A 17,620-nucleotide genomic window follows, 5' to 3' on the forward strand; every position below is an offset into this window, starting at 1 on the left:
CTCTAGCACACCCCAAACTATTTAGAGTTAAGTCTTCCTGTGGTAGGGATGGCCTATTCTGATTCCTGATCACCAGCAGTGTCCTCAGAGACTGCCATGGAGCAGTCTTTGGTCAAGAAATGGGAGACTGGGAACTGAAGTCCATGGACTTTCATTCCTCCAACTCAAAAATACTTGCCCAGCCAGCCAGCCAGCCAGCCACCCAATCTAGTATAAAGATCTATCACACCAATTTTAGGAAAAAAAAAAAAAGAGGTCCCGAAGATGCTTTTGGGGAGGCAGGAAATTCAACTATCCATCACTATATTATCGATCAGCCTCCACACTTTCTGATGTAGCAATTAATCACTCCATTGATGAAAAGCCATCTCAGTTTTACAATTCTATTGCTTTCTCAGCAGACAGGCAAAAATTTCACAGACCAAGTTTTTTGTTTGTATGTTTTTTTATTTATTTTTCAGCAAATCAAAACCCACTCAAATGGAAAATGGAAAATGAACTGTGCATTTCAATGAGACACGGAGGATAAGATATCAGCACCTCACTTTCTATGTGTGTGTTATTTCCACATTTTGTCTGTGACCTCTTTGAAGATTTGACTCCTGAGGGGACCCCAAATTGTTTCATAATCAGGGTTTCCCACTGCTGAGATGAAGGACACTGAAAGCCAGATACACTAACTCTAGCAGCAACTGAGAGCAAAAACTAATGAATGTTGCCGAAGACTGGCCAGCCTATTGCTAAATAAATAAAAGTCTAACTAAGTGACAGGAGAATTAAAATTCATTGTCATTATCGAGATGATACATGTGCCTAAGGTATCAGCTCCTCTGGAGACAGGCTGTGACCTCTTTGCACAAGTAAATATAAACTAAAGTAGTTTTTAAATCAAGTTGGCTCTCCAACATTAATATGTATATATCATAAAGAAATGCTTTCACAAGCATTTATGTTCAAAGATGTTCATTATAGAATTATTTGTTCTGGTAAAAAAAAATGAGAGAATGACGACTCTGTCAGGGATCAGTTGCATGAACTGCATAGTGAAGGGATTCAGGAACCACACAGCCTTGTGTGTATCTGATTCTGCCATATACAAATTGTGTGGCCTTGGGGAAGTTGGGTAATATCCCTGAATCTTAGTTTCCTTGTCTGGATTTTAAGAGTTTCATATAATGCCTGACACAATAAAAGCTCAATAAATACTAGTCATTATTATTAGGTTACATTAGTATTGTTATATATGTGGACATTTAAAAAAAATTTTTTTAGTTGTAGATGGACACAATACATTTATTTTATCTATTCATGTTTTATGTGGTGCTGAGGCTCTAACCCTGTGCCTCACACGTGCTAGGTGAGTGTTCTACCACTGAGCTACAACCCCAGCACCATATGTGGACATTTTTTAAAAAGAGACTTCTGTATCTATTAGAATAGGAAATAAGATGATCATGAATCATTATATTAATAAAATATGTAAGTTACAAATTGTAGATGGGTATAAGTAAATAGCTTTCCATGTGTGCTTGTGTGCACACACACCTGGAAGGTCTGCAGGGATACATATTAAACTGTTACAGTAGATTCCCTTGGAAATGAGGAGTGGCCAGGGAGCAAAAGGTTTTCCTATTTAGCCTTTCCATGGAGGCTTCACAATAGTAAATAGCAATACTAACAATTTTAACTCCAATGTTTCTCATCTAAATTTTAATTTTGTAAAGAATTTTCTACTCCCTTTTTTCTCATAAAGATGGTAGGATGACTGAGGTCACTTGTTAGCCTACAAATCTTGGAGGCAGCAACAAAGCACACCACTCCCTTTCTCTAGCAGCATGTTCTCTTAATGCCTCATCCAGGTGTGCCTCTCCATTTAGGACACAGGCAGGTTTTTGTTCCTGACTAACTAACTGGTTAACTGGCCTGGATTCAGTCTCCCCAGGGAAGGAGAACAGCCAACAGATACAAGTGCTAGGAATTAAAGAATATCTACTTAGAAAGCAAACCCTTCCTAATCAGAGAGAAGAATCTCAAAAATTATATGCTGAGGGCCCTGATGGAGAGCTTTGTTGGAAAGCGTGTCTCCGTATAACCATGGTCCTTAAAATTAGCAACTAGAAAACAGAAGATTAGCTGACAAACAGTGTATCTTGCTGCTAGATTAAGAATTCAAAGATATGATAGAGAATATAAGATGTGTGAAAATGGTCAAGTGAACCTACTCGAACCACCTCCTTCCTCCCCACCTCACTATTCTACTAGAAAAGTATCATTCTTTGTCATTTTTCCAAAGCCATCACTACTTTAGTTCTGTCAAAGAAAAATATATACTCTCCCTCCGCCCCCTGCTGTAAAGGATGATGCTGAAAATGAATTCTTTCACTTTGGGAGCTTGACATGTTTAGAAAATGAAGTAATAGCTTTCAACTTTGAAACAAGACAGGAAGATAGCAGAGCAAAAATGAAAGAACACACCCAGGAGCTCAGGTGCCAGGGTTCAAATCTGGGCTCTCCACTTTTTTTAATCTCAGAACACCCTGAACAGAACTACTCCAAGGATGATATGAATTGCTACATATGCTTGCTTTAAAACATTGACTGGGCCAGGTAAGGTGGTGCATGCCTGTAATCCCAGTGGCTCGGGAGGCTGAAGCAGGAAAAATTCAAGTTCAAAGCCAGCCTCAGCAACTTATGAAGACTCTACCTCAAAATAAAAAATAAAGTAAAAATTTTAAAAAGAGCTGGGGGTGTGGCTCAGTGGTTAAACATCCCTGGATTCAATCCCCAGTACCAAAACAAATAAAAAACATGCACCTAATACCTATTAACTACTGTTTCAGAGAGACTTCTGTGAATGGCAAATAAATATTGACCATTTAGTAAAAGTAAAAAGAGAATAATGCCAGTCTAACTAATTCAAAGTTATGAGTACCACAATACAGTGGGGAAGGGATAAAATAACAAATATAGAGGCCCTTACATTTACAGCAAATGTCTTGGGCCAGGTGATTGAGGGGTTAACTTAATAATAAAATCTGGTCTTAGAGTTCAGTAATTTTTCAACTACTGCATCAGATTCTACTTTTACTAATATGATATGGAAGAGAGAATTTAGGAATTATTCTAGGATACAATCACAGATGCTTACACTTCATCTTTTTCAAAAGACAGGGAGGGAAGGAAAAAGAGGGAGAAAACTCAGTATAATCTCTGCCTGAACAACAAAAAGTGAGGAATATTTTTGTGGACAACATCTAGAAAAAAGAAATGAAAAATCTGATCCACCAGAAAAAATGAAAAGAAATAAATCACAGCCAAGAAAGGTGGCACACACTTGGAATCCCAGGGACTAGGGAGGCTGAGGCAGGAGGATCACAAGTTGAAGGTCAGCCTCAGCAACTTTGTGAGGCCCTGTCTCAAAATAAAATAAAGTGGTAAAGAACCCCTGGGTTCAATCCCAGTACCAAAACCAAAACAAAACAAAAACCACCCTGAACATGAGAGTGTGCATTGGAAAAGCTCTGTCTCTTCTATCAAAATGTCCAAACATAGAGCCACAATGTCTCTCTACAAACTGAAAGAGGAATTGATGACTGTGAGAAGAAATCTCTGAAATTGACTGAATCACAAAGAGAATTATATTAGGTCAAAGAGTCTGTAACTTAGAAAATGCTAGCTAAGTCCTGTACATTCTGCTAGCCTGTACCATGAAAGCAACACAGACAAAAATTTCTAAGACCCAGTACACTCAGTATGTACCATCCTCAACTTTAACAACATACCACCTTGATAAAGACCATGAATATAATCTCTTCTTTTTGTCAGCTTAGTGAATTTCTGATAGGTAAATCAGATATAGATATAAATATGGATATAGTGATGTTACTGAGAGGAGCAAATAGAATTTTCAACAAACTCAGGTGCCATATGTGAAAGTTCCAAGGAAACCTATCCCAGAAATGTGATTATCTTTTCTTAAAAAAGCAAACAACAACAACAACCAAAAAAAAAAAAAAACAAAAACAAAAACAAAAACAAAACAAAACAAAAAAAACCCCATTCTTTTCTCTAGCCTTCCCTAAGTCCTATAAAGAACACTTGGATCAAGAAATCTCATTTAAATCAATGCTTTATAAATACCCACTCATCTAGAGAATTACAGGGTTTAACCACAAAACCTAAAAAAAAAAAAAAATCAGCTGAACAAAATAATAGTTTTCTCTTTGATTTTGGGAGAAGACAGGTTGGGCAATTTTTTTTCATACATCTTTACTAATTGTATATATAAAAATCCGAATTCTATAAGGCATGCAAAATCAGGCAGCTACTTAGATCTCTACAATTATATTCTAGGTAGCCAGTAACCTATGTAATCTAAAAAGAATCTTACAAAACAAGCTTCTTTAAAAGTTCTATGGTTGCCAAACCTGCTCTATAGATCATAAACACATATAAACACACAAATTATGTCTTATTTACTATTTACTATTTATCATTGATGACAGAGCTCCAAGAAGCCTTACTAAGCATCTTGACTACAGTTTTCATTTTTTTTTTTTGCAGTGGAACCTTTATATCAAACAATGTTACATAAACCCCAAAATACAGAATCCCAAAATAAAAGTGGTGTGATGTGGAAGAAGGCTGTGATGTGTGTGTGTGTGTTTAGTGAGGATGCATGGGTGGGTCTGTGTTTGGGGGGAAGCTGGTTCCCCACAATGTTGTTTGAAAATCACTGATGCAGTATAAGCTCCTTATTCCCAGACAGAACTAAATATGGGATCACCTGCCAGGTAGGCAACTTTCTTATAAGTAAAATGAGAGGTCTGATTTTTCTTCTCTATGCTTCTAGCAATAATGTATTAAGGCTTCATTATCTAGGTTCCTCATAGAAACTCACAAAAACAAGGAAGATCATTGATATGATAATCATCACAATAGATCAGACTAAACAATCTCGGTAGCATATTATCTATTTGCCAAGAAAAGAAAGAGTAATAGCTTAGTCAGATTAACTTCTGCAATCTTATTTATGTGTTTATGAAATATTAAACATTGAGATTAGAAACTGAGTGAAATATTAACTGGAAAAATCTGATATTATAATAGAAATAATACTGACCTTTGGATATAAACGTTTATTCAGGTTAAAAAGAAGTTAAGTTATAAAGAAGCTGATTTTGAAAAGGCTTTACTGCTATGAACATAAAATTAGGTTGTTTTCATTCTAGCTTCATTGTAGTCTGCAGAGACTAAACTGAAATCAGCCATTTTAATTCAGAAACAATATTTAGGCTGCAGAAAGCAGAGCGGTAAACACCCTGCCTTTGTTTAAAATCTCTGAAACAGAAGGGATATTTCCTGTAATGGCATAAATTACACAGCCTCTAAAGTTATGCTGAAAAGACCCTTTCACTCTTGCAGCAATGTGCAATTTTGTGGCTGTAATTTACTAAAACTGCTTAATAAAACCCTCTTCTTTTATCAGAAAAAAAAGAATAAACAAAAAGCCAATAGCTCCATAAAAATGTTCAGGTAACATCACTCTACTTATGAGGCATGAAGTATTAATTATTAACTGTTGGTCAGGCACAATGAGTGAGCACTCTTCTCCCACAGGATATTTTCCTGTCAAGATGTCACCCAGAAATAACCCTTTAGATTATGGGAAAGGGCTGCAATTCCCCACAGTCCTTCTCCATAACCATAAACACCGTCAGAGTTGCAGTACCTGCCATGATCAGATCATCCAATACCTAGTTACGTCTCTCTCTGCACTCCCTTGCATCCACATCTTTCCCACAAACACAGTAATAATTGATAGCATCTGTCTTTCAGAGGATTGCCAGCTATCAAGCTGCCTGTCCAGCACTAGAGGCTGTCCAAGCCAAAGAAGAAAGGGCATCCAGATAGAAAAGGGGAGAACTTATAGCTTATGTCTAAATACTGGCCCTTCCCTTAATTCACTGGAAAACCTGTTCCAGTTCCTCAGCCTCTCAGCAAAGATGGGATCATAAAGATCACTTCTTTATATTAAAGTGCTAGGAATCCTAATGTGATCATATCTACCATCCCTCTGATGTCTTCTGTACTGACATTTTCTTTCTGCTCTTTTTAGAGAAAAACATACAAAACAGTATTACTATAAAATCATTTCCTCATTTTTAATGATTCAAGATCAAGTGAAAACAGAAAACCAGGGAAGGCCACATCATATCATAACACAGTTCTTGATAGAAAGGACTTGATTGTAGATTTGGAGAGTCAGACAGATCTGGAATGAAGTCTTAAGCTCTATTTCTTACTAGCTATCTAATCTTGAGCAAATTAACTACTCTGGGCTTTAGTTTCCTCATCTGTAAATAAATAAATAATAATAATAATAAACAAGATGCATGCTTCAGAGGATCACTGAACATTGCATATTATATCAGTTTATTTTGTGTTACTAAAATGAAATATCTGAGGTAAGCTACCTATTTAAAAAAAAAAAAAAGAGAGGTTTATTTAGCTCATAGCATGGCACAGGTTCTGATGAGGCCCCCTTTTGGCCAAAGCACCTCATAGCAGATGGCAATGGCTGGAGCAGGTCCTGGAGGAAGGGTCATATATCAAAACAAGAACCCAGAGAGACTAGGTTCCCACAGTCCCTTCTGAGGACACACTCCAATGACAGAAAGACTTTCTACTTGGCCCTGCCACTTACAGGTTCAATCACTTCCCACAGTGATCCACTGGGGACACAACTCCCAACATGAAACTTGAGGGATAAACCATAGCAAATGCTAAATATCCACATATTGTCCAAATATTTTTGCTCTAAAATTAATTGAGTGAATATGTATTTTAATGATCAAAACCATGAAAATTTGCTATGTTAGACTCTCACTAGCCACGTATTTGAGGAGCATAGGTTTTCAGAATGGCTCTGACTATATAAATGCCATCTTGTTACAAGCCTTCCAGCTAGATGTGTTCCTGTAAGCTGTTATTCCTGACTTGAAGTAAATGGACAGAAAGGAGGGAGTTCCCAGGATGCCTCCTGTGCCGCTCACTAAATAAGCCCTTTGACTGACTCCAACAGCAGGACAGGACTGTCGTTTCATGAGGTGAGCTACTGGCAGACAGATGCATCCGAATCACATTAATTGGAACCTCTTGTCACAGGATAGCACCATTTCAATTTCTCTATGGATGCTTGTGTGCTACACATGGTATCTGGCAGGTGTAAGAATCTCATCTCTGATTGCCTATATTCCCAATCTACTTTCTTTGCCTATTTTCTTACTGCAAGCAATTATGGCTGAAAATCAGTTTGCAACATGCGCTCATCCATATTCAGTTCCTTCCACTTCAGGCAAGTCTTGCCCAGAAAAAAAATAAATAAAAAGAGACAGATTTGAGATATTCACATTTGTTCCTATATTTTGATCCTCTGATTGTCCAAATGTTTGCTTGTTGATAACATACAGCTTGCTCCATGTCAAAATAAATATTCAAAAGACACGGCTCCAAACAACTAAAGTATATATGTAAAGTGAATCAAAAGTTTCAATACATCAGACTTACAGAAAGGAGCAGCCTGAATTAGCTAATGCAATGCTAGAGATTTAAAAAAATAATGTTGAGGAAAACAAAGATTTAAGAAGCAGCACCTGGTACTAACACACCAATGACAAGGTTAAGACAGGGTTAAAGAGGGCATATGGCTTTTCTCTGTACTCTTAACAATACAACTTAGTGTTAATTTCATAGGAGGCATAGTTTCCTCATTCTTTTTGTATGGCTTCATATTATTCCACTGAATGGGTATATAGCATCATTTATAAAAACTAGTCCCCAATTGATGGACATTTAGGTTATCTCCATTCTTTTCCTATCAGAAAATAAAATGCAGTTAATAGCCTTATATACTTATCCCTTCATGCATTTGCAAAAATATTTGTAGTATAAATTCCTATAAATATAATTGCTGTGTCAAAGTGTATATACTTTTATAATTTTGAGGGACACTGCCTTTATACACACGTATATCTATACCTATAAAGTACCTATTTCCCTATAACAAAGTATGCTATTAAATATTTTGCTCTTTGCCAGCCAATTATTAAAAGGTGACATTTTTTGTAGCATTTCATTTGCACTGATTTTATAATATTGAATTGAGGATATTTTCATCTGTGTTACAGGAGGCTAATCCCTGAGGACAGCATCACCTGAGTTTTGTTGGCTGGTAGCTTCTGGGAGGAACCAGTAGGAAACTGGAAGTTGGGCAGAGGAAGATCAAGGTATTTCTTTCCCATTTTTTTTTTCCAGTGCCTATTTCTCACAGTGCCTACATGCTTCCATAATACAGTCTCCTCTGTCCTCCCCCACTCCAGTTCCCAATGAGTTCAATAACAGCATTTTCTCTCTTTATGGTTCCAATCACAGAGATTCTGTTGGCTTCTTGAGCTTGCTGGTCTGGGAGCATCACATCATCCCGTCTCCCCCCCCCCCCCCCCCCCCGCCCCAATACAGTTCTGCCCCTACAGGTTACCCTTCATTTACATCTCTTCATTTGAACCATATGAGGAAAATGTTTGTTTTTGTTTTGTTTTGCTGAGACACTAACTTACATATCTCTTGCCTATTTTTCTATTGGATTGTTGATATTTTCATGTTGATTTATAATTAAAGCAGTTCATTATTCTTTAGAGCAAGAGTTGGCAAACTTTCCTATAAAGAGCCAGACAGTAAATATTTCTGGATTTGTGGGCCAAAAGATTTCTGTTGCAACTACTTGATTCTGCCACTACTAAGTGAAGGCAGCCACAAACAATATGCAAAAGAACGAGTGTGGCTGTGTTGTAATAAAACGTGATTTACAAAAACAGTCAGCAGGCTTGATCTGGGCTTTGGTCTGTAGCTGCCAACCTTTGTGCTAGGGAAATCATTCTTTCTCTTATGATATGAACTGCAAATACTTTTCTCCCAGTTAGTTTTTAACATATCCTTAGAGGTCTTGCCATGCAAAGTTTTTTTAGAATTTTTATTTTAACACAATGCAATTTATCTGCTATTTATAGTTTCTAGTTTCTATATTAGAGAAGAGTTAAGAAAATCACGAGAAAAGAAAGATTGTACCTTAAATGAACTTGTTAGCCCAGTTGTCTTCTTAATGAGACTACTATTCTGCCCTCTAAGACTTAATTAGTGAAACCTGTTTCTTAAGGAAAATCATTCATGGAAGAATAAAGCATAAAATAGAGTCAGAACCTGACTACAGCAGAAGTTTCTACTCCCAAGGTATCCTGGGTACTCTCAGGCCATTTGATTTTAGACCTTAAAAACAATTTCTCTCCTTAGTCTCCACTAAGGACTCTAGGAATTAGAAAAAACATTCCCTTACAACATATTCATGTAAATATTCCAGGAATTTTCCATTCTATCAGGGCTTGCCCATCCCCAACATTATTCAACATCAGTGAAAGGGTAACTTATGCTATACTTGGTGTTTCCATTTCAGACCCACACTTTGATGCCCACATGATTCTGCCCCAGGTCTAAAGACTTCAGGTTTAGTTTGTAGTGAATTTAGTTTTCACCTTCTAGAAGTTAAACAAATATCTTTATAAAAATCTTGTAAGTAGAAATAGGAAAAGTAAAACATTACCAATTTAAATACCTGTTATTTACATAAACTAGATGAGGTTTTCTCTGGGAGGAAACTGGACATTCAATTTTTCACTGGGGGCTAGTATTTAAAAGTCATAATGAGTTTTGCTTACTTTCTCCTGCTATAGAAAAGAAGACACAGTTATAGGTGAAGGAAAAAAACACAGACTATAGAAATTTGGAGGTTTTGGCATAGATTTGCATCCTGAGGAATACAAATAGCAACAGGCAATAGCAATTTGAAATTTCTCACTTGAGTTATTATAAAAAAGGATCCTTGAAATTGTAGACAGCTGCTCTGTCCGTAGCAGAACAAATTTATTCCTAGTTAAGATATGCATATGCACATATATGTTTTTATTTATATGTTCATCCAGATGTAAACACAGGTATATGCAGACATACACTTTCCTCATCTCACCATATTGTCTTTAGAGTTCATATTAGAAAATGCATATTCACCAAAACTAACATAAAAAACTAAAGTAGTAAAGGTAAATATAAGCTTTGGGGGAGAAGAAAGACATGGCTCAACAACTAGTACAACATCTATGACGATCTCAGGCAACTTCTGAAATTCAACCACGTTGTTCCTATACCTGTATTCCTCAAACTGACACTTAAAATCTGGTCAGAGACTTCAAGTCTCCATTTACTAATTGATTCAATAAATTCTACCAAGTATCTCATGTGCAAGGAAGCCACTTGGGATTAAGAGTACTCGTAACTAGTGACAGTATAGTTCAAAGATCAATTATGTGGAAGTAAAGAAAGGCAAACCATCAAAATAGAAGCCACAATAGAAGTTTTCTCAATTGATTAGGTCATGTTGTAAGGGAGGCAAGGTCAAGGTTCAGTTCTCTCTTTGCCAATTACTTTTATTATATTTCAAAGACACAGGCTTGATTCGAGAGCTCACCACAGCTTACCATTACATCAAAAGAGATATGAGGAGCTGGGGACGTGGCTCAGTGGTGCAGTTTGCCTGGCATGCACAAGGCTGTGGGTCCAATTCCCAATTCAACAACAAAAATAAATAAACAAATAAACAAATAAGAGATATGAGGAAAAAAGAGTGGCTGAGCCTCAATTCTTTCCAAGTACTGGTGAAGTAATAACATCAATTCAGGGTGGATCAATGTCACTGTCTCAATATAAGTTACACTTAATGTCCAATGTGATCTGTGACTGTTAAAATTAAGACACTTATCCTGGGTAGTATTAAACTGAATTTATTCAGTCAATCTTACAAGATGCTACAGTGAAAGAGTATCAGCTTTTGGAATCAATGTACTCTAATGTTTAATGTAGTGCTCTTTGGATGTTTGCTATACCATATTCTCAGTCAAACTATTATTAAGATACAAAGATTAAAATGGATTTATTGATAAGTGAATTTAATTAGCTCCAAGAAGAGGAATTAAAGAAATAGAAAAATACTGAGAGGAAAGCTTTCTGGCATTGACACCCACCATCCCAGCTTATTCATAAATCACCTGCTATGCTTCATGACCATAAATATAAGGATTGCTTCTGTTCATCTTTTTCTTATACAAGTATGATTTTGGGCCTGGAATGGCATTGACCCACTGTTTCATTTCTCTCAAAAGAAATATCCCAATAAAGCTGACACTGCCCTCTAAACACAAATTTCAGTAGGAATTTGCTAAATTATGCAAAATCCAGACCCAAAGGGAAACTACTATCTGCATTTAGTCACACTGGGATGAATTCTTCTGGTGTGAAGGTTTTCAACTGGCTTGTGTTAGACCTGTAGATATAAACAAAGCTCCCAAGAGCCTCCCCTCAGGTCCAACAGACTGGAAAAGCGAGCACAAAGGAAGAGGAATCCATTTGGCAGGTTCCCTCTCTCCTGGCACAACCCAGCAAGAATGTATATAACCTCACCAACACGACTTGCTAAGTTCCTGTGTGTTCTTTCATTTAAAACATGGGTTTCATATTAAAATATGTTGAAAACTCCTGTACTCTTTGATTCCTAAGCTCCTATAGAGCTCTAAAATACTATGGTATATAATTCACTGATTCTACTGCATCTTAATGTTTGCTGCCTAGAATTTTGTTTGAAAATCACGTAAAATATTGCACAAATGGCAAAAAAAAAAAAAAAAAAAAAAACCTGGAAGATAGATGGTTTTTCTATCTCTGAAGTATAATTGTTAAAGAATTACATGGTAGGACAAACACAGGAACATCTACCATCCTGAAGGTGGGAATAAACTCATACAAAGTGAAAAGATTTTATGTTCTTCACCCTTTCTCCCAAGTGTGTTTTTCAAAATAAAGCCAATATGAAATATCAAAGGACAAAATTTTGCAACTGTTGAAATTAACACATCTTTCTAGAATTTATAATACTAAATTTCTGGTTACTTATTCAGAGTTGAACTTTTCTGTGAGAGAGGAGTATTATATACACCTGGCATCTGTGTATGTATCCACGTATTGCTGGGGCCCTAAGCATGCACACAATAAGCCCCAAAACTATCCGGCACACAATTCAACAATTATTCTGCTCTCTAAATAAGAAATCCTAAAGGCAGAGGAAGCAAGCTATTTATACCAAGTGTGGTCCAATATAATGCATGTATCAGAAAAATCATCAGTTCTAGTTCTAGAAGAGAATGAGACAGGTTATAATCTCTTTTGCAGTGAATTCAGATAGTGGTATAGTGTTTGCCTACCATGTGTGAGGCACTGGATTTGGTCCTCAGTACCACATAAAGATCAATCAATCAATAAAAATTATTGTTTCCATCTACATCTAAAAAAATTTTTTAAAAAAGAAAAAAAGTATGACCAAATACATATGCTTTAATCATAATTTACACTCCCTAGACAAAACTACCAATAAGAATGAGGCACTTTGGGCAAACACTTTCTCTAACACCCTCCACCACGAGACTGGTTTTATTCTACTCATTTCACAGCTAAAGAAACTGGGCCCAAAAGAAATCTGTCCTAGGTCTTATGACTGATAAATAACACTGAGAATGTGACCCCTAAGTCCATATGATTCCAATGCCTGTGTTTAAACTATAGAAGGCTATATATAGAAAATAGGTAGCCACATCCCTCTAAACTCTGCCATTACATAGATCATACATTGTATTTCTGGCCATCACCAGAGCTAACTAATATTTATAAGATGATGCCCTATATTCACAGATATACAGTAAATATTGTGACAATTGGGAAAGTTAAGATAAGAAACAAATTAATATGACAAGAAAAATGTAGGATAGAGTGAAATTCACAGGAAATTTACCAGAAAACGGTAAGGAATATATATAAATATGGCCCAAAGCCATTATATATAGGGGGTGGGGGCACGCGCTGAGGCAGAAGGATTGCAAGTTCAAAGCCAGCCTCAGCAACGTAGGGAGAACCTATCTCAAAATTTAAAAAAAATAAAAAAAGAACTGAGGGTGTAGCTCAGTAGTAAAGTATCCCTGGGTTCAATCCCCAGTACCAAATAAATAAATAAATAAATAAAGGGCTGGGGGTATAGCTCAGTGGCAGATTGTTTGCCTAGTGTACACAAGGCCCTGGGTTCAATCCCTAGCACTACAAAAATTTTTAAAAATAACCATACATTGTGTTCACTTTGGCAGCACATATACTAATTGAAATGATATAGAGAAGATTAACATGGTCCCTATACAAGCAGGTTATGCAAATTCATAAAGTGGTCAACATTTTTGTTACAGTTAGAAGCAAGAAGTACTGGTGTGCTGTTGCTCATGAGTGTGACTACAGATAACAATAAGGAACTGTAAATTTCAAAAAGCTAGAAAAAAGTATATTAAAAGTTTTTACCATAAAAATGATTAAATGTTCAAGGAGATAAATGTTTAACCTAATTTAAAAATTACACAATACATACATGTATCAAAACATCACATTACCCCATTAGATATGTACAATATGTATTTGTTAAGTATCAGTTAAAAATAAATTTAAATTTTAAAAAAGAACCATACACTCAGACAAATTATAAATTCCTAACTGAAAATTAAGCAACAAGGAGTATAGTGGCTTCAACTGCTGCACACGTAAAATATTCTATAGTAATTAATTTTTGTTCTTTGTGAATAAGTGTTCAATCATCTACAATACTTAATGATTTAACATTATCAATGAGCCAATTCTACAATAGGCACCTTAATGTCTTAAGTTAAAAAATGTTTTGCCTATCCCTCTAGAAGAAATCAAAGCTGCATTCATCTATTGTTCGTTTATGCTTTTTTCTTTTCATAGAAACTCTTTTCCTCCCTTTTCTGACAATTTATCTCTTCCTTTATTTATGCTTTTTCCTTTGCACAGAAATCCTTTTCCTCCCTTTTCTGGCAATTTATCTCTTCCTTTATCTTAAAGATTGAGCCTCAAATTCAATTGTTAAAAGCCTTTCTAAACTCCATTCAGTTTGTCTTTCCCTCCTGTCCCCAGGAACTCTACATTTACCTTTATGCAAAGTCTTAACCACCTATTTCCCTGGCATCCCTTTTGCCGGATTAAGTTCTTTTGGGCTATTTCTGGGCCTCTGAATGGTACCTGCTCTATTAATAAATTATTTTCTGGAATAAATAAAAAATCTCATGAATCAAATGCCCAAATAAAATTTACAAAATGCATGGGGGAGTTTTTCTCTTTTTTCGATCATTCTCCCTACTTTAACCTCACCCTTAACTACATGCAAATAATTACATACCATCACACACACACACACACACACACACACACACCACATTCATTCTGTCCAGTCCATGGAGTAACTGCCTTCACTATCTTTAATATCAAAATTAGACAAAGGAGAAACAAAAAATTGAGATTTTCTAGTAATTCACAAAAATTACATAATATGCTAAAAGTCTCGCCATGTATTGTAGCCATTCAATTAAACCAATATTCCCTAAGGACACATTATTATGTAAAGAACTACAAGTAAAAATTTAGGCACTCATGTATTCTATACACAAAATGCTTGAATAAACACAGAGATATCCAGAAAGTTCCAGAAAAGAAGAGTTAAGTACTGCATATATTGAAATTATATCTTGGGATAGGAGCAACATTACCAAAACAACAATTATTTTAATTTGGGGGATGGCCTGAAATACAGAGACTAACTCAATAGGATACATGTGTGGTTCTCATTCTTTGGACAAATAATGGGACAAAAATTAAACACACATGTTCTCCTGCAGGGCACAAGTTTGTGAGAAAGAATCAGGCCAGACTTGGAGTGAGATACTAGATGATAATTTGATAAATGCTGTTTACCTTTAAAATGTGATTAAACAGCATTTATAATGAACATGCTTAGAAAATGATGAATAATGTATCATATGTGCAGTAAAGGATAATGGGAAGTGATTGTCTGCGGGGGTAGTTTTTCCCTGGCACTGGCCCAAAGCCATTACAGTGTGTTTCTTATGAACACTGGAGTTAGAACTCTGCCAGAGGCAAAAATCCTGAGTACAGTGCAGACTACAGACTACAGAAAGATTCTTACCCACAACTTCTGGGATCTTCAGGTAAAGGCAAATCGGTAAGAACACTCATTTAGAAATAGTCAGTATTAACTATCACTGATGCAGTATCCTTAGGTGGTTCCTGATGAGATGAGGAAGTCCTTCTAGGTGTGCTCTGCTATTCTCCAGGACTTCAATGAGATTCTTTTATAATCTGTCTAGTCCAAGACTTGATTGTAAAAATGGAAAGAAATCATTCCACAAAATAACATATATTCAAATTTTCTTTTAAACCAATAGTATCATAAAAAATTAAATGCATACCTAATCTGGGCTGATTCACAGTGTATATTTCTAAATTAAGAGGAATTCATTGTGCTGGAAAAAACATAACTTGGATTTAATTTTTAGCCACAAATTATGACTCATGGTCCAATCTATAGGAAATAACTTCAGCAAGTTCATATCCATACATACTGACCTAACATGTTCTGAATGAAGACATTGGTGTTCATACTATAATGAAAATTAGAACTCCATGTAAAACAGAAATATTATAGGATGTCTACTTTGTCTTCAGAGCAATGTACACAAGCCAGTTGACAATGCCAGTATAAAGGACTTAATATAAATGGGTGGTATAGAGTCAAAATTTGTAGGTATATAAAAATAGAACTTATTTAGAGAAGAGTGGGTCTCTGTCTCATGGTTGGCAGAGAGGCTAGAGGTCACTGAGAACAAAGCACATGCAAAATAACTTCACAGGACACAATTTTATGAAGCATTTCCTACTCTGAGCAAAGATGTTGAAGAGGTAATGAGGTCCCACATTTACATGTAACAAAGGATGTCTATTAAAAATACTTAAATAAAAAAGATGAAGTTTGCTTAAATATGATAAGGTGAATTTTAAAAAATTCAATAGCAAATATAAGACAGAGTTGTAAAGTGTTAAAGCCATTGTTATTAAAATGAGATGTTTTACAAGGGTAACTATCATTAATTCCTTTAAATGTTGCTTTAAATACTCTGCCTGGTATAATAAGAAATTACTTAAAACATATACATGACATGTATTTATACATATACAGGAAGCAAGTATCTTTACTTGCAGAAAAGATTATATACTTTGGTGCTGGGGCTGTGTCTCAGCATTAGCACAATTGCCTGGCATATGTGAGGCACTGGGTTTGATTTTCAGCACCACTAAAGGTCTATCAACAACTAAAAAAATTTTTAAAAAAGATTATATACTTTGAAAAATCAATCTCTAATAAAAATACTGAAAGTAATAAGCAAATTTATTCACATGAATAGATGAAATAATTATGTAAAAATCACTACCTTTATACTGAAAATAAATAGGTAGCAAATGAAAACCACTTAATAAAAATTAGCAATACATAAGTAGGATAAATTTAACAAAATATAACTTTAACATAAAAAATAGATATTATTGAAGAATATAAAAAATACAGGAACAAAAAGATAAACACATGTTCCTATAGAGGAGACTAATCTCCAGTTATAGTTGCAGATCACGAATTGCCAATGTATGTGTGTGGTGACTTCATTTGCGGATTCTGAAAAGCATGCAGTACATATTTAATAAAATTAGCTGAACAGGGCTGGATTTGTGGCTCAGTAGTAGGGTGCTTGGCTAGCATGCGTGAGGCACTGAGTTCAATTCTCAGCATTGCATATAAATAAACAAAATAAAGTCCATTGACAACTAAAAATCTATTTAAAAATCAGCTGAACTGGGCTAGGACTCTACCTATCATGTTAATTGGGAAACAAATTAGCACTTAATATAAAATGGGCAGAAGATATAAAGCCACATTATAAATTGACATTTTCTAATAATAAGCCTATGAAATTCCTCTCACACTTACTCAATGAATGGCTCACAAATCCTTAGGAGAAGTTAGTATTACTGCATAACCCATCTAAATGTTTCAGGAATTAATTACCACTTAAATATCTCACTGGTAAATACTGGCCTCAATCAAGATGAAACTATACAAATTTTCAGATAAAGGTGGTATATACTGGACAATGTCAAATAGAAGTTGATTATAATATCAGTAAAGAAAACAATATTAGAGAGCAAGTAGTCAATGTTTTAATACAAGTAACAGACAGCCTTCCACAGAATCATAGATTATAGCCCAAAATTATAAGACAGTACTCTTTTCATTTCAAAATAAACGAGAGGTTTACTGTAGGCTTTCATTAGACCCAAACTCATGTCTAGAATTTTCTTTCTTACTATAATTAAGAGCATCATCTGAAAGTCCTGAAGTAGTAGCCCTCTCATGATTTCCAGCCAGGCAGGCTCTCTCACACAAAAACACATGCATACAGATACATAGAGATAATTTTTTGCTATGAATTCAAAAAGGATCAATGTACCATATACTTATCAAGACAGTTACCAGATAAAGAAGAGGCCATGGTGCATAGGA

General features: G+C 35.5%; 1 protein-coding gene and 1 non-coding gene across 3 annotated transcripts in view; one reads left to right on the forward strand and one right to left on the reverse strand.

The window, feature by feature from the left end:
- The window catches only part of Smyd3 (SET and MYND domain containing 3), a 699,549-nt gene that overhangs the window by 243,857 nt on the left and 438,072 nt on the right, over window positions 1–17,620 (reverse strand). The window lies entirely within an intron of this gene.
- Window positions 13,277–13,381, forward strand: LOC114087228 (U6 spliceosomal RNA). Its single transcript, XR_003581766.1, has one exon. It is a non-coding gene; the product is annotated as a U6 spliceosomal RNA (small nuclear RNA).

Source organism: Marmota flaviventris, chromosome 12, assembly GCF_047511675.1.
Source record: "Marmota flaviventris isolate mMarFla1 chromosome 12, mMarFla1.hap1, whole genome shotgun sequence".
Taxonomy (NCBI): domain Eukaryota; kingdom Metazoa; phylum Chordata; class Mammalia; order Rodentia; family Sciuridae; genus Marmota; species Marmota flaviventris.